The sequence below is a fragment of the Quercus robur genome, chromosome 8, assembly GCF_932294415.1.
Source record: "Quercus robur chromosome 8, dhQueRobu3.1, whole genome shotgun sequence".
Taxonomy (NCBI): Eukaryota; Viridiplantae; Streptophyta; class Magnoliopsida; order Fagales; family Fagaceae; genus Quercus; species Quercus robur.
The window spans coordinates 2838602-2857741 of NC_065541.1; the positions used below are offsets into that span (position 1 = coordinate 2838602).

General features: G+C 36.0%; 1 long non-coding RNA gene across 1 annotated transcript; it reads left to right on the forward strand.

The window, feature by feature from the left end:
* The first annotated feature begins 8463 nt into the window (after nucleotides 1–8463).
* On the forward strand, nucleotides 8464–9468 carry LOC126694201 (uncharacterized). Its single transcript, XR_007645655.1, has 3 exons — nucleotides 8464–8685; nucleotides 9111–9155; nucleotides 9266–9468. It is a non-coding gene; the product is annotated as an uncharacterized LOC126694201 (long non-coding RNA).
* Nucleotides 9469–19140: the final 9672 nt, after the last annotated feature.

Below are 19140 nucleotides of genomic sequence, written 5' to 3' on the forward strand. Positions count from 1 at the left end.
ATGGGTTTATTTTATCAAAGAATAATCTGCAGCTTTCACTATATTTAAAAGTTTCAAGGCACATGTTGAAGTGGGAAGTGGATATAAGATCAAAATAATTAGATCTGACAGAGGTGGTGAGTACACCTCAAATGAATTTCGAGATTATTGCAGGAAAAATGATATCAATCAACAATTTACAACTGCATACACACCATAGCAAAATGGCATTGCAGAGAGGAAAAATCAGACTATCATTGATATGACAAGAACCATGCTTAAAGAAAAACGTTTGCCAAAGTATTTATGGGCAGAAGTAGTGGCATGTACAGCCTATTTACTTAATCGATGCCCTTCAAAAAATGTCGAGAATATGACACCACAAGAGGCGTGGAGTGGCTACTAACCAAGTGTGTCATACTTAAGAATTTTTTGGTGTATTGCATATGCTCAAGTGCCTAAGACTAAAAGAAAGAAGTTGGATGATCTTGGGGAGAAGTGCATATTCATTGGGTATAGTGAAGAGTCAAAAGCTTACAAACTCTACAATCTAGTTACCAATAAAGTAGTATTGAGTAGAGATGTCATTTCAAGTGAAGAGGAGTCATGGGGATGGAATGGTGACATCACAAGCAAAGAGAAGCCACTTGAGTTAGAAGAGCAATAACAAGGTGTGAATTATGAAGGTTTAGAGAGACCTTCCTCAACACCCAACCACTATGCATCATTAACAAGCACTTCATCAATCCAAAGCCCAAATAGCATTTTTCCATCTCCAACACCAATCAAAATGAGAGGCCTAGAAGATATCTATGCACAAACTAAATAGACAAATCTCTTTTGTTTGTATGCGGATCATGAGCCTTTTACTTTCAAAGAAGCTGTGAAAAAGGATTGTTGGAGGAATTTCATGCAAGAGAAATTTATGCCATTGATAAAAACAACATATGAGAATTAACTACATTTCCTCTAGGTCAAAGAACCATTGGTGTGAAATGAGTGTACAAGATTAGGCACACAACTGATGGGAGGATTGAGTGCTATAATGCAAGACTTGTTGCTAAATGTTATAAGCCAAAGTATGGGGTAGACTATTAAGAAGTCTTTGCTCCAGTAGCAAGACTTGACATGATGAGGATGTTGATTTCTCTTGCAGCACATCATAGTTGGAAAATATACCAACTAGATGTCAAATCGGCATTCTTAAATGGTATACTTGAAGAAGAGATGTATGTAGAACAGCTTGAAGGTTTTGTGGTTAAAGGAGTAGAAGACAAGGTGTATCATTTGAAGAAAGCTTTATATGGGCTAAAGCAAGCTCCTCGAGCTTGGAATTCTTGTATTGAAAGCTATTTTCAAGGAAGTTGTTTTGTTAAGTGTCCTTATGAGCATGCAGTCTACATCAAGAATAATGCCCATGGTGAAATTCTTATAGCTTGTCTTTATGTTAATGATTTGTTATTCATAGGAATTAGCCAACAAATGTTCTATGAGTATAAACAAGCTATGTTTAAGGAGTTTAAACAGTTGTCAATACACCTGTTGTAGTGGATCTAAAATTTACATGAGAAGGAGAAGGGAAAAGTATAGATCCAAACTCTATTTAGAAGTTTGATTGGAAGTTTATGGTACCTCTCAACCACAAGCTAAATGTTGTTTATAGTGTTGGTCTTTTGAGCAGATATATGGAGAAGCCAAAGGAATCTCATTGGCTTGCAGCAAAGATGATCCTAAGATATATAAAAGGTACTATGGATTTTGGTCTTTTATATTCATATAATAATGATGCAACATTATATGGATATTCAAATAGTGATTAGGGAGGTGATCAAGATGAAAGGAAAAGCACTACTGGATATGTTTTCTATCTTGAATCAACAGCCTTCTCTTGGATGTCCAAAAAGTAGAGTTGTAGCTTTGTTACATATGAAGCTGAATATGTGGTAGCATCCTCTTCTATTTATGAAGCAATATGGTTGAAGAATTTATTAAAAGAATTTGATCATCCATAAGAAGAATCCATAACTATTTATGTGGATAACAAGTTTGCCATAGAATTTTCTAAAAATCCAGTTCAACATGGAAGAAACAAACATATTGACATGAAGTATCATTTCTTAAGAGATTATGTGAAACCAAAAGTTATGAAGCTCACCAAAGCCTTACCAATTGATAGATTCAGAAGATTGAGGACAATGCTTGGTGTGAAGATGCTTATGGTTTAACGGGGAATGTTGGAAATGGTAAACTAAAAGGTGCCTTTTAATATTTCATAATAGTTTGTGTTTTTCGATTTTCCATAACTGTTTTTGTCTATTACATTCCATAACATTTGTGTTTTAAGTCTTCCACATTTTAGAATTTTCTATTATGAAATCAAGAGTCATGATAATAATGACAGCTCTTGTAACTTTACCTTATAAAATGGGATAGATATATGATGTGAAAGTGTGTAAGAGAAAATGTTGTAGTGAGCTCTTAGAGCAGTAACCTGGTCTCTTTAAGTTCAAAATTGTTGATGCCTACTTTTGACAAAAGGCCCAATAGTAGAAGAATCCCAACAATAAGAGAACTGAAAGGAAAAAGAAATATGAATGGTAAAACCAAGTTAGTAAACCCAATGGGCTAACATGGAAGGAATAATAGCTAGCAGTCCCATGGGAAGAATAAGAGGTAAAAATGAAGTAAGTGGGTTGAGGAAGCCCAAGAAAAGATGTAGCAAGCCCAATGACCAACATGGCATGAATAGCTAACAAGTTCGTGGGAGGAATAAGAGGTAAAGATGAAGCAAGTGAGCCAAGGAAGCCTAAGAAAAGAGGTAGCAAGCCCAATGAGCCAACATGGCAAGAAAAACTGTCAACAGGCCCATGGGAAGAATAAGACGTAAAGATGAAGTAAGTGGGTCGGGGAAGCCCAAAGAAAGAGATAGTAAGCCTAATGGGCCAACATGGCCAGTAGGCCCATGGAAAAGAAAAGGAATAGCAGGAATAGGAACCCAATAGGTTATATGAGCAAAGGCCCTTGTCTAGACAGTGCTCATTCCATGGAGGGGAAAAAGGTAATGCAAGCCCAAAAGCCTACACATTACTCACGCTGCAAAAGGCAAACATTACCCAGTACGCGTAGCAGAAAATATGGTGTAAGAGTGGCAGAATTAGTGTGGGAATGAAAGAAGACAAATCCAGATGATAGTGGCACTCGCACAAGGCCTAGGGCACCACCTACGTGTACCCAGCAAATACATGGGAGGTAGGCCCTTGGTCAAGGGATTCAAGGGTGTGGTTTAGTGAAGGGGAGAAAAGAGGTTTATTATGGAGTTCCTGTTGAGACTCTTTTTGGGAAAATGCTTTACCGGGATGGCATTTCTCCCAAAAGAGGCAACACACAGGTTGGGACCACTTGATGCATGCCATAAGGGTAGGTATAAAGAGCCCTCAACCCTTATCCACTAAGGGGAGGCAAGGTAGTGAGCGGGAGAGGAACAAAACAAGAACTTTTGTCTGGAAATGAAGAGTGGTGTGGCAAGCACATTCTGAGCAAAGGTAATGGCTGGGCAACCAACAAGTTAGTGGGTAGTACTAGAGAAATGCCCATAAGAAACCAAAAGTGGTTAGTATAGCCTTAGGGACAGAAGGAAGAAATCCCATAAATTTAAGCAAGTATAAAAGGGATAGAGGTAAGCATTAATAGGGGGAAAAAAGGGAGAGAGGGGCAAGAGGTAGACGGAGAAAGAAAACACACAGAGAGAAGAAAAGAGAAAAGAAACCTAACAAAAAGATAATAAGAAAACCAAGTGGTAAGGAAGAACAACAAACTTAAGGCAAAGACAGTTATAGCAGAAATAAAGGCATGCATTAATAGATCAACTTTTCTCTCCCCTTGACATTCACACTCTCTTTGACCCATAATCCGGAACCTAAAACCATTTAGGCCCTCTTCCCAGTACAAGTAATTTCTATTGCAAAAACCTACATTAAGGTTACTTGCATTGGGGATTGGCTCCCTTTTTGGACCATTTCCTATCAAGCAGCCTAACCTAAGGTTGTAGAAGATGAGGTTGTCCTCATTACATTACTAGACTTCCTGTGACATATATTTCTACTATAATAGCTATCCAGGCACAACCATGCCTTGCATTCAGCCTACAGTGCTCCCCACGGCTTATATCAACATTGGGTGAGTCTAACTTGTGCACAAGCTGACCTACAATGCAACCTAAACTAAGCCAGTCCTAACTCCCTTACCCCAAATTCACAAGCCTTAGTACGATAGAAGAGCCAAGGCCCAAACACACAAAAGGCCCCCACAAAAGTACTCTAATAAAATTTTCATTCCCCCCCCCCCCCCCCCCCCCCTTTTTTTGGTTAAGTCAAGATTTTGTAAAACCATCCCAAAGCATAAGATTGTACCAAATTCTAACTACTCTTCAGGCTTGTAAGTAACACTTGGTTTTCCTCCAGTAGATCTTCTTCAATCTGAACTGATGAGTTTTACTTTGGTCAACCTGATCCTTCGGCCTCATTATAGTACCCATACCATGCTAGGATTTAAAGTTCCTGGCTGGCTAGGTAATTGTTGGGCTTTATCTGCAATCTTAGCTAACCCAATAGAGCTTTGGGTCTGCAATGGAAGAGTGAAGAATGGGACTTGACAGTACATTTGGAAGAACATTATAAGGAACTAAGGAAGAGTAGGAAGTTGCTGCCAACATGGTTTGGGTTGATTTGGATGGGAATTTGGGTTGAGTTGATATTTAAAAAAAAAAAAAAAATTTATATAGAGAGAAAATAAAGGAAATATAATAAATATATATATATATATATATATAAGACAAAAATAATAAAAATGATTGTTTAAAAAGATTTAAATTTAGAATAATGATATAAATTTGTACTATTTTGAAAAGTGGTAAGATTAAATAGAAAAAAAAAATATTTTAAAATAGATAGAAATTTTTACATTAGCTAATGCGAATATTCTGACACTCCTTCTAATTCCATTGCCACTAAGGCTGAGTATTATTTTGTGATCCCTTGTTGTGAAATTCATAATACAAGTTAAGCAAACTATTATTATTATTTTATATTCTATAACTCATTCATTATGCCTCATTTCAAAGAGGTTCACCGTTCACATCCTCTCACAAACAAACAATTACGAGGTGACTGCAATTCTAACGAGGAAAATAGTTGCACCAACAAACCCATGATTGTAGGAAAAAAATGACAAACATGTAAAAGAAAACCACATGATTTCCTACTTGATTCTATTTAAAAACAAGCCCAATAACGTGTCCCAGCAGCAACAAGCCCACAAAACAAGCCCAATCTTATACAATCTTCCTGGCAATCTTTTACAATCTCAGCTAACTTGATACAGCTTTGGGTCTTCAATGAAACAGTGAAAAATGGGGCTTGGCGGGTACATTTGGAAGAATATCAAAAGGAAGAGTAGGAAGTTGCTGCGGACGCGGTTTGGGTTGACTTGTATGGGGATTTGAGTTGAGTTGTTTGTTTGCTTAGAAAACAAAAGAAGAATAAGGTAAAAAAAAATAAGTTGAAAATAAAAATAAAAAATAATGAAAAATAATTATTTAAATAAAATATAGTATAGAATAGATACTTTGATGTGAGATATTTTGAAAAATCATTCAGTAAAACAGATAAAGTTGGTTTTATGTTAAAATAGACAAAAAAAAAAAAAAAAAAAAAATTTGAATGAGCTAAAGCAAATGCTCTAACACTTCTTCTAGTGGCGGAACCAAAATTTCAATTCAGGAGAGCAAGCTTTAAAGACTATTTCTAAAAAAAAATTGCATACCAATTTGTTTAGAATTTGATTTGGACTCATTATTATACTTAAGATTTTCCATAATTTCAATTAAGTACAAATATATATTTCATATCGAAACAAAAATAACCAATTCATAGTTACTAACAATTAAAGTAAGAGACTTACCTAATTACATAAAATTTAGATCTTTAATTTAATTCCTTAAAATAAATTTTTATATTTTTTTTAGATAATATAAACAAAAGCCATAGGAGATGGGGAAGGAGAGAGTGGGAAGACAAGAGTTACTACACTAGCACTTATAAAAAGGGCCTAGCCTTTGTTAGTCTTGTCTTCCAACTCCCTCCTTCCTCATCCCCTATGTCTTCTGTCTATGTTATCTCAAAAAAATAAGGAAAAAAAAAGAAAAGAAAAAAAGATATGCGATCTAAAGTACCATATCGGTTAGTTAGTGAGTGAGTCTCCTTAAAATAAATTGAGAAATAATCAATGTAAAAGTATTATGAGTATAGCAATATATCTTTAAAGTTGTATACATGTCTATTGCTTTGATTTCTTTTAAATAATACGTATAATTCAACTTTTTGGTTCTCTATTCTTCAAATTATTTAAATTTGGTTCCCAGTAGAAACCTAGACCTATAGTTTGTAATTAAAATGTCTTAGAGATGAGGAGAAAGAAGATAGTGGAGGTTTAGGGTCTGAGACTATAGTACAAGTACATTAGTCAGATTCTTTTTCATTATTTCGTGTATAAGATATTAAAATATTAGACCCACCATCAATTGAAAATTTATGAAATAAAAAAGAAAAGAAAGTTGGGATAAACGTTCCATGAATAGTAGTGACATGCTTAAATTTGGGACTTGATAAAAGTTTTAGTTTTAAACAAAAGTGATGTAACATGGTTTAACAGTGGCGTAACTCCTTCAATGCGTCAATGCCGTGAACCTTTTTCCCTTTTATTTAGGTAACAGAGCTATTTTAGGGATTGTATTTTGTGTTTTTCTTTATATTAGAGGGGGCAAACAGGAGAAGCATTTACTTAGGGGTTTTGCTTACTTCTGTAGCAAGATGATACTTATGAAAATTTTTAGGTGGAGTCGCCCGGGGGGGGGGGGGGGGGGGGGGAATTGCCCCCCCTCAACCCCCCCAGGCTCCGCCCTTGACTTCTTCTAATGAACAACTACAAGTTAAACATAACTCATTCACCATATCTCATTTCAAAGAGGTTCATATCCTCTCACAAATAAACAATTACAGGGTGATTGCAATTCTTTTTTATTTATTTATTTTTTAATTAAGATCCATTTTAGACTTTTAGTACATGTTTTGCCAAGGGTCTTTTGGCTTAAGGCTTGACACCTCCTCTTAATTTTAAGGGAAATGTCCATAGTTCAAATTAATCATCTCACTTCATATTATGGAATTAAAGAAAGGGAAAAAAAAAAAAAAAAAAAACTTAACTTGTCTCTAATTGAGTTTTGAAGTTTGATATTATGTGCTAGTTAAAAATCACTTTTTGTTAAATCCCATTTTCTAATAACTCAAATTTCAAGTTAAGAGCCTTTTTTTCTTTTTTTAAGAAGAAGATAATGATGTTTACATTTTGGATGAGTTTTAAAAAGGAAACTTGAAAATTTGTATTTGTTTAGGACTCTAGTGGAAAACATAAAGTGAAACATGAAAAGTGGGACAAGAAGTTTGTATTCATGATACCCTCTAGTTGATCACTTCTCTTGGATTCATTGCTTATGTAACCCCTACATATGCCCTAACTCATGTGTGAGGATTTTGGTTAACACACCTTACTGATTTTTTTTATTTGAGATATTTTTTACTTTAGACCTTATGTTTTCAAAACATCCAATTTAGTCCTTGGATTCTATTAAAAAAATTTCATTTTAGTCCTTTCCATCATCTCAATAAAAGAATTGCTGATGTGGCTAATAGAATCAACTTATATATTTTCCTATCAAAAAAAAAAAAAAAAACTTTTATATTTATTGGATTGAGTTGAGTGATGATCCATTCAAAGCCTTCCAAAATCTATCTAATCTATTGGAGCTCATATTGGGAACGGAAGCGTAAAATGGAGTGCAATTGCGAATTAGACATTTGTATGGATCAAATTCATTGATTATAGACAAAGAAGCATTGTGCCTTCTTGAAAAAGGTTAACATTGAGCATCTCCAACAGTTGAAAAAGTTACCCTCTGGAGTCAAGCACCCAAGAAATAATAGAGGCTTCCCAGACCCGATATCGGTGAATTGTTTGCTTGGTCTAGGCCTAGGTGAATTGCTCGGTGCTGTAAATAACATTGATTTGTGTATATTATATTGAAACCAAAAAACAATTGATGTGTGTTTTGGTGGTCAAGAAAACCAGAGAAAAAAATATATTTAGTTTTATTTTTTAGTTTCATTTTTTTTCCTCTACTTTAAAATTAAGGAATTTTTTATGAGGATTATTTTATTCAAATGTTGATATGGCCTTTTTTTAATGTTAATTGAATATTTTTATTTTATTTCATTAGTTATGTGTGTGTCAACTATCAAGTGAGCGAATTTGTTGATTATAGATGAAGGAGTATTGCTCCTTCTTGAAAACCTAGAGTTTGGGCCTAGTACGAAATTAAAGGAGGTGCCCTTTGGAATTCACTATCTGAGAAACCTCAAACAGCAAGAATTTTATGATATGTCCAAAGAATTCGAAGAAAGTTTAGATTGCGAGGTGGGACCCTGTTACTGGATCGTTGAACATATACCAGTCATTTTTTTTATGTTACAAGGTTGGCACACAATATGACACGCCGTTCCAAGCATTTGGAGAGGTCAAGAGCACAAATAATCAACCAAAATGATGATCATAACACCAACGATAGCAGCAATATCGATGCTTCCGTAGAGAAAGGTTAGTGAAATTTTGCTAAAATCTGGCTTTAGAGTCGGTTGATTTTTTTTTTGGTTGCGTGTATATATTGTTTTTCTTCCTGGTGAACAATACTACAAGAGTTGTGAATCTTGCGATGTTGAGTCCTAGCATAAAATGAAATAGTTGCCCTTTATCATCATCGTATGCTGAAATTGCACTTATGTTTTTGACAAGCATTGGATAGGTGCTGGAAAAATAGTACCATACAATATCTGTGCCATAACAAAACAAGTGTTAAAGAAGTGAAATCTGTCAAAACAAAAAAAAGGGTTGACAGAATACTAAAATGGAAAGAAAAAAAATGAGTTTTTCTGAAGCATTTAGTTTGAGATTTCAATCTTGAGATTCTTCAATGATCATATAAACTTCTACATTGCTAATCAAAGTTTGTCCATTTGTGGTAGGGAAACAATCAAGTTCTACTCAGTGATGCTAATCCAAATCCATAAGTACGCTTTTTCCCCTAATATGACACTTTAATCGTTTGAATCTCTCAATATTCCTATTATATCATTTTTATGTGCAACATAGTTATGGAATTGTTGGGCTTTGTCTACAGAGTACAGACTTGGATGGAGGGTGAAGATGTAATTGTCGCTGCAAGGACAAGTTGGATTTATTTTCTCCAGACTATCTAGAGAATCGGTGATTTTTCTTGTAACACGTTTGTAATTGTGCCCAGTAGTTTTCTTTCATTGTTGTTTCTATTTTCCTCAGTACGATTGCAATCACCTCGTAATTGATTATTATTATTAGAAAGTATATGAACCTCTTTGAATTGTTCTCTCTGTGGATTTGATCTCTCCCTTTTATGAGCTATTACTTTTATTGGGAATTCTAGAATTGGAGACAGAATCCCTTTGATCAGGTGCTTTAGGTTAGACCAATTTTAAAGATATTACTTTGGTACCAATAATAGAAAATGCTCTAGGATTTAAAGATATTGCTAAGAATTTTTTTTTTTTTTTTTTTGGAAGTGTTTATCTAAACAGATGGAAAAAAAATTGTAAAAACATTCAGTAATTAAATGTTTAATTATCAGCAAGGTATTATTATGCTCACTTCAACAATATGACACATTTAAGGTATCTAGAATTTACGTAGAAAGCAGAAAGCTATGCAAAATTTTTCTAAGTGGTCAACAGATTGTGATTACTTTAACAACAACAACAACAACAACAACAACAACAAAAAAACCTAAATTGATAAACCAAGGTGATATCAATGATTTACAGCATATTTCATCTACACCTAAATGCCTTCAAGTCATTCACACCTAGTTATCTACTTTTATTTTGATGTTATAACTAAATAATAAATCAATGAAAATTTAAAACAAAAATATTGTCTATACATAATCATCTTGGGCAGTTTTAATAGTTGATAGACACATTCAAATACATAGCCAAGATTGTATTTTGATATAAATTCAAAATCTCACTTCCAAAATAACTATGTATTATGTCAAAAAAAAATCAGACAAAAGCTATAAGAGGAAGAGAGAAGACTTGTGATGGAAAACTTAAAAAATCAAACACACTACCAAATCGTATTAACCTAAAATAGTATTATAAAAAAAATACAATGATTCATCAACCTAAAGTAAAGTTGCAAAAAAGAATAAATAATATATATAAATATATATATATATATATATATATATAAAGAGAGAGAGATAGAGAGAGAGAGAATAATCACCTTTTTTCAGGTGAGAAATAGAAAATAAAATGAGAAGAAGAAGTGTCAAAATAGAAAATATAGTTATAAGTCAAACACCAAATTATCCAAGCCATGCTATATAATAGAATAACATTATATTCTTGTAAACTATCTTTATATGCAATAGAATAAGATTTAACAATCATAGAAAAGAAAAGAAAAAATAGCTTAAAAACACAAAACCAAATTGTATTAACACAAAGTAAAATTCTAAAGAACACATAAATTCATCAATCTAAAGTAGAGATACAAAAACTGAAAAATTCACACAAAAATAAAACATGAAGAGAGAGAGAGAGAGAGAGAGTAATAACCTTTATCATATGAGAAAATATGAATTGAATGGGAGAGAGAATGACATATTTATAGTAATAGAATGGGATAAAAAGAGCCAGATGAAAAGTAACATTAAGGTTGAGAGTAGTGAAGAGATGAAAAGGTAAGGAAAATTATGATTAGAAGTAGTGAAGAAAAATAGGAACTATGTAGATGTGATGTGGCCGCTAATGTGTCTCAACAGGAGCGTAGTAATAATAAATGCTACGCTTTAACTTTTATATATATATATATATATATATATATATTGATTTGTTATAACTTTAGCATTTAAAAAAAAAACCATATTACAAAATAAAAATAATGGATTTTTGTTATAAAAAAATTATGATACTAAACATTAATTAAATATTATTTAAGTGATAACAAAAATATCTCATTTAAATATATTGCCTTAGGCCTCCGAATTTATTGGGCTACCCCTGTGTGTGTATATATATTGACCCTTTATATACACTTTCAATATCTTTTTTCCCCACTCTGAATAAGCAATAACATGGTCATATTATACATGATATTAGTTTTTTTTTTTTTTTTTTTTTTTTTTAAGAAAGAACAAAAACAAGAAGGTAATTGGCAACTTTCCTTTTAATATAATATCATATGAGTAGGAATGACTACTGCTTCGAAATGGGGTGGGTTTCCTACTTGAGTATTTTCTATCTCTACTCTGTCTGCCATCCTTATTTTGCCCCCGCCTCATCCTCACTTCGGGGAAATTTTTTCTTTTTCTCTTTTTCCCCACCCCATCCTAGTTGGCACCCACAAACACCTGCCCTACCCCACTCATAATTCTTCTCCTTCTTTTAATAATTTATTAAAGAATCAAGTTTTATTGTTTTAACACTACAAAACTATCTAATAATACAACAATATAAGTCTCAAAAACCATTAAAACAATCCAAACATATATAACAATATAACAACTAAGATTATAAAGAATTTAAATCTTAAACATAAAAACATAAAATCAATAATACAACACCAAAAAACATCATAAATTTAAAGTTTGAAAATTAAAGAACATATATGTCAAAAGGATTTAATCCTTCTCCTTGCCCCATTTGGTATGCAAATTAAGACGGATTGGATAACCACGGGGAAAACTTAAATAACAATCACTACATATGAGGGTAATTTTAGTTCAGACTTTGGCACATGGTAAGATTCCCCTAATACTTGTCCCTACCCTGAACCCAATTTGGGGAAAGGATTTAGCCTTGATCCTCACCCCAATTGTTATGTAAAGTGGGGTGGGTTGGGTACCCACAAGGCGGATTTAAATTTCGATCCCTATGTATGAGGATAATTTTAATCCAAATATTGGAACTTAACTGCGCTTTGCCCCACAAATCACCAAAAATCTACATTGGCATGGTCAAAACCGCCACTAACTACCATTCACCACTATTTTAAGATGAACTTGTAAATAAAAAAAAACTTAATATATATTCAAGAAATATAGATGTAAGCCAACAAATGTTATCGAAAAACACCCCAGAATTTGAGTTGTGCAACATCAACATTATTTCGAGAGACAACTTAGAGTTTGCTCAATTTAAGTTTAAGTTGGAATTTAATAAGTAATTAACTCATAAATTGTCCAGATGTTTTCACCAAGGTAATTTTTTATTTATTTTTTATACAAAATATAATTTCTACTCTAGCCTAATTTAAGTGTATGTGTATAAAGCTCCCTCCTGGAGACTTGAACTCCGACACTTGCCTCCCATACTTCACAAAAGTGCGTGGTGATTCAAATTTTTTTAAGATAATAGAGAGTGCAGAGGAGAAACTGAAAAGATTAAAATAATAATAATAAAAGACTCGAGAGTTTAAAAAATATGACAAAAATGTTAACAGATGGGCCATCACACTGAAGAAAAAGCATACAAAGAAAAGAAAGAATTTAGTATCCTCAGCTATATGATTGATGCAGACAAGAGTTGGTTTGAGTTGGTTTGGTGATCATGTGTATGTCTATTGTTTTAATTAGTCCATCATCGAGAAACTTGGACCTTGTCTAATTAATTGATCATGACATATATCACTGTACACAGGACATATCTAAGTTCTAATTTCTAAAAGATCACATGAAAAATAATATTTAAAAATCATAAAGAAGAAAGTGGACCTCTTATTCCGTATGTGAAAGCTTCATTGTTCAAAACAAGATGGGGTCTCTAACTTTTGCATGGTCCTAAACAACAAAAGAAAAACAAAAATTAATTATGCACCGACATTGTTTCATGAATGCATGAATATATAGTTTATTTTTGCTATTAGAAGGTTGTATTCAAGGAATATTACAGAACATGAAGTTTATGTGTTTGAGTCCAATGGTCTAGGTCTTGTTCCTGATGTTAAGGATCTGAAGCGCACTTGTCGGGTTAGAGCATTCACACTTGGTATGTCATATGTTGGTCTATTTTACCATTAAAGTACAAAAAATCCACTCCATCTGGCCTTCTAAACTTGTAAACTTGGAAAAAAATTTCCAATACTGCTATAGTATCGTCTTACTTTTATGACGATATTGTAGCATCTTGCATAAGTTTTATATTATTTATTTTTCTCTCTCTCTCTCAGCCACTCAGTTTTCTTCCTCTCTTTTTTTTCTCTGGTTCTCTCTTTCTTCATCTCAGTTCTCACTCCCTCTTTGATTCTTTCCAAAAGCTTTTTCTCTCATTTCAATTCATTTCTCTTTTTGCTTTGATTTTTTTTTTTTTTTTTTTTTTTTTTTGGGATTCAGTTTAGTAGAATGCAATTTGAGAATAGTCGGATCGGACCCGAATGGCGGCATCGAGGCGGCTATGGGATTTGCAATCGCAAGTGGGGAACAAGATCTGTGTCCTTGGTGGCCTCGGCATCCACATCTCCTTCGTTTGATCCGTCACCATGGACTCTTGGTTTGAGATCCAGATCAAGAAAATGGAGTCTGGTGGCAACGAGCAACTCAACTCGTTCTTCGCTCAGTACAGGATCTCTAAAAAGACCGATGGTGGTGGTGTGGGTCTAGGTTGGTGGGTTTGGAGTGGTCTGTGATGGTGGGTTAATTTGATGGGTTTGTATCGGTGTGAGTTTGAATTTAATGGGGTGGTCTGGGTCGGTGGGTTTGTATTTGATAGTCGGTCTGTATCTGATGGGCTATTTCATGGTGGTGGTGGGGGGATTTTTGTGGCAGAGGTGGTGGTGATGGGTGGCTGAAAGAGAGAGATACTGAGAAAGAGATAAACACTGATGGAGGAGAAGGGTGGGAGAGAGATTGGATTAGTATTATTTTATTGGGTAGTTATATTATTTTAATGAGTTGAATAGAAAATTAAAAGTTGAGATGTTGGGAGTGTTGTAAAATGGTATGGTATAAATGATAAAGAAGGTTTTGAGATGGTAAAATAGAATAGTTTGAAAATTCCGGATGGGAATGCTCTTAGTCCTCTTTTAGGGTGCATTTGTCTAGAGTGGTTGCGTTTGCGCTTGTTTCCCTTACTTTTTTTTGGCTGGTCCATGGCACTATTTATGGATCAATCAAGTAATAAAAACAGGTGAATAGTAATTCGTAGCAATTAAAAAAAAAAATTGTTACAGTGTTTTTTTAACAATAAGTTTTCAATTTTCAGCAAAATAAGCGATATCCAAACGTACACTTAATATATTACTTCGTGAAACTATTCAATGACTTTTTTTGTTTTGTGATTATACATTTGAATTAAAAAATGTAAACTAGTACCACCCTTAAACAGCATTATCAAAATACTGATCTTGAGAAAAAAAAGACCATGACCACTCTGGAACTGCACTACGATGCCGATGACCCTGAAAGTAACTTTCTGAGAGATACTTCATGAAAAAAAAAAAAAATTCTGAGGTGACTCGGGATATCTGTATGCCGAACTTGAGCTGCGACATAGGAGAAGAGGATGGTATAGATGTTACTGGAACGCCCATGCATGTCAACGTTGATGACGGACGCTCACGCAATGACGATATCCACCACAGCGACGAAGATGAGTTGAACGCAGAGGCTTGGGAGATTTAGGTGACTTCAGAAATGAAGCGCAAGCTAGCTGGACCATGGCAAACAAGCATCATCCTCAAAATTATGGGATGTCCTCTTGGATATCGGGCACTCCAAACCAGGTTAGCGGGTATTTGGTGACCATCAGGTATGATGAATTTAATTGATATCGGGTATGGCTTTTTTATTATGTGTTTTGACGTTTTAAAGGATTACAACCATGTCCTAATGGATGGGCTATGGATTGTGGGCGAACAATACTTACGCGTACAGGTATGGGAAGCAGATTTCCACCCACATATTGCCAAAATATCAACCACGGCAGTTTGGATCTGATTAGAACAATTACCTATAGAATATTATCATCCAGAGTTTCTCAAACACGTGGGCAATAAACTAGGAAAACTTTTAAAGGTGGATGCCATAACCAGTGCTGCCATTCAAGGGCGTTATGCTCGAGTGTGTGTCCAAATAAACACGACTAACCCACTATCGAAACGTGTAAAAATTGGCGCTTTTTGGCAAGACATTGTACCTTCCTATGTTGTGTTACCAGTGTGGGAGGATTGGCCACCGCGAAGTTCACTGCTCAGAGGGCATTGCTGATCCAACAACCAAGTCACCTCTTGAATCTGACCCACGTGGTGACCAGGGGCCTTTGGCAACTAACCATGAGACCACTCCCTAGAAAACGATGCAAACCCGGCGCGTTAGAGCACGAGGCCCACCTCTATAGACCTTTACATGTGGCAAGACATACCAACGTGATTCACAACCCTCGGTAAAACCACGTGTCCAACCCATTTCACCTCAGGTACATGTGATGCGCAATCCTCATGTTGGTTCGGTGATAAGACAAGGGCATGATGGGTCGAAGAGGCCAACTGGACTTTACCGCTAGGAGGTGGCATCACACAGTAAAAATCTAGATTTACTTTAGCCACATGAAGTGGGCTCGGAAAGCATGCAAACTCCTTGCATGGCCACTTGTCCAAGCGCTGAACAGCTCACTCCATCCTTTCAAGACATGTAGCACTTGGAGAAAAACATTGACGTTCTTCATTTTGCACCCACACAGCCTAAGCAACTCTTGAACAATGCCTCCCTCATTGGACCAAAGCTCCTCAACACCCACTCCGACAGACCCTGACCTACATCTTACACCCACTCCCCAAAGCACCTCGACTCTCCCTGCCACTCCCACTATGAACACCCATTCATCTACCCCCAAGACCAAGCTCAGGAGATGGCGAACCTCGAACAAATTTGGTGCGGACTATCTTTGGGTTGTTCCAACGACGAGACGATGAGCTATGTCCAAATACCAGTTCACCCACGAACTGCACTAGCATGGAACCAAGTGACGCAGACTCCAAGTCTGCCAATGAGGGTTGAACCACCACCCCGGCCCACTCTCTACCACATGCCACAGACTCATGTTTGAGTGCGCCGCTCAGTGCACCCCTACCAATCCCCGGAGGGGCATTCTCGAGCCCCACTAGTAAGGCAGCGGAACAATCAAGCGAGCTTCTCCAGTGTGGACTCTCCCGACCCACTACCCGCAGCCATTTTTCGCTTCCTAGATCTCGGTGAAATAAATATAGCACTGTGGGAAGACAAACCCAACTTATACATAATCATGTTCTTAAACCAAAGCCTACCATTTGTCATGTCCGGCACGCATTGGGCCAGGCTCGGTGAAGTGGCTCCAATGTATCGTATCAAGACCACCACAACGAGGCATCAGTGCCTTCCTTAATCTGCAGCAAGGACCCTGATGATAGGGGGAGTCCTGAATGATTACCTCAATCCTCATACTTCATCAATGAAGATGATTACTTGGAACTGTCAAGGAGCAGGTAGCGTGACTTTTCATAACCATGCCTATGAACTCCATCATAGGCATCACCTTAATATTCTGATCATTATCGAGCCTCGCATTGCTGAAGTGAGGGCTCAAGCGGTGATTAACACTCTCCCTTACAATCATTCTCGACGAGTGGACCCTACTGGTTTCTCCAGTGGTATCTGCTTGTTATGGAATGAAAGTCCCTCCTTCAAAGTTGAAATTATCACTCATAGTGAATATGCCTCTCCCAATTTTAATAAGCGTAAATGTTTTTGGGATTATTTTGCAAAATCTAGCTGATGCTGTGTCTTTACCATGGGTTCTCTTGGGCGATTTTAATGATATGCTTTCAGGTGATGAAAAAATGGGAGGCTTACTTGTAAATAGGACTTGCATAACTGCTTTTAGAAATTTCATGGATAAGTGTGGTCTCATGGATCTAGGATTTCAAGGGCCTTGATTCATGTGGACTAATAAAAGCCCGATGTGGCAAACTAATATTAAAGAATGGTTAGATAGAGGGTTGGGTAATGCCGAATAGAAAATGCTCTTTCCTGCTACTGAAATTCACCATCCGCCTAGAATAAAATCTTACCACTGTCCCATTTTGCTTATCACTGACCTCTTAGAGCTGAAATCTCCTAAGCCATTTAGGTTTGATCAAATGTGGCTTACTAATCCTACCTTCCCTTCCCTTATGGAGGATAGCTGGAAAGCATCAGAAATACTCTCATCTGCTTCCTCCTCCTTATCTAGGTTCCCTCGGCGCCTTGATTTTTTAACCAATAACATTCGTACCTAGAACAAAACCCAGTTTGGCAATTTATTCCAACGCAAAAATCGTATTTTAGCTCGAATTCGGGGACTCCAGCTGGCTTTAATTAGGAAACCCTCGACCTTTTTATATTTGCTTGAGCAACAGCTGGCACAAGATTATAACACTGTTCTCCATCAAGAATATTTATATTGGCAACTCAAATCTCGAATTATGTGGCTAAACTATGGGGATGCCAATACAAAATATTTTCACCTAAAAACCATTTAACAACGAAGCTATTTGCGGGTGGCTACTTTAAAAGATGACACGGGATTATGGCTGACTGGAGAGACCTTAACCCAACATATTAATAATGCTTTCAAAAAATTGTTTTAGGCTATGTCTTCTCATCTGCGCCTTACATCTAGGAATATGATGTAGTGTAGTCACAATAGTCCTTTTCTTACTCACGCCTAGTCTCTAGCCTGTATTCCCCAACCTACTGAAATCCTTAGGAACCTTAGGGATCTCCCTCCTTTAAAGGCACTGGGGCTGGATGGCTATCATGCTTTTTTCTTCCAAATAAATTGGCCCAGTTTGGGCCCGAGTACAATTTAGGTTATTCAGGAAATTTTTGAGCTTCTTACTATACCTCTAAACTGGGGCATTGCGAACTTGGTTCTTATTCCAAAAGTTGCGCATCCTGAATTGATCACTCAGTTTCATCCAATCAGTCTTTGTAATACCTTCTATAAATTGCTTTCTTGAATTATTATGCAATGGCTCAAAACTTATATTGCTGAGGTTATCAACCCCTGTCAAGTCGGGTTTGTACCGGGACGTCGAACGAGTAACAATATTATCCTCGTCTAGGAAATGATTCGGACTTTAAAATCTAGACAGGGTCGGGCTAGCTACGTAGCTCTTAAATTGGATCTTGAAAAAGCTTATGATCATTTAGCATGACCTTTTATTCAGGAAACTCTAGAATTCTTTTCATATGCCACCAAATCTCATTACTCTTATAATGAATATGATCTCCTTAACTTGGTTCCATATTCTATGGAATTGGACTCCTCTCCCAAAAGTGGTGCCAAGTCGGGGAGTTCGTCAGGGGGACCCTCTATCCCCGTATTTATTTATCCTTTGTTTGGAACGGTTGTCGATCCAGTTGGAAGAGGCTGTTTGTGGTAAACTTATCCACCCTATAAATTTTAGGGCTAGGGTACACCTCTCGCTTTTATTTTTGGCTAATGATATCTTTCTTTTCACTAAAGCCACGACTAGGGAGTGCAAGAATTTATGCAAAATTTTACAAAAATTTTGTGATTCGTTTAGCCAGCTTATGAGTGTTACCAAATCGAGATTATGGTTTTCTCCTAGTACCCCTAGGCATATTAAAGAGCAAGTGGTTGGAATATTTGGGATTCCCACCACTGACCGCATTGGTACCTATCTCAGCACGCCTATTTTCACCTCCCGCCGCACAGCACAATCTTATCAATATTTAGTGGATAACATTCGCTTGCGAATTGAAGGATGGCAAGCTAAATATTTATCGATGGCTGGCTGGGCCACCCTTATAAAAGCCTCTGTGACTTCCATCCCAATCTACACCATGCAAACCACGCTCCTTCCTCAAAAAATTAGTCACCAAATAGACAAAATGAGCTGTAACTTCCTTCGGAGGGATACTAATCAACGTAAGTGCTGTCACACGGTTAACTAGGAGACTATTACGTTACCTAAGAAGGT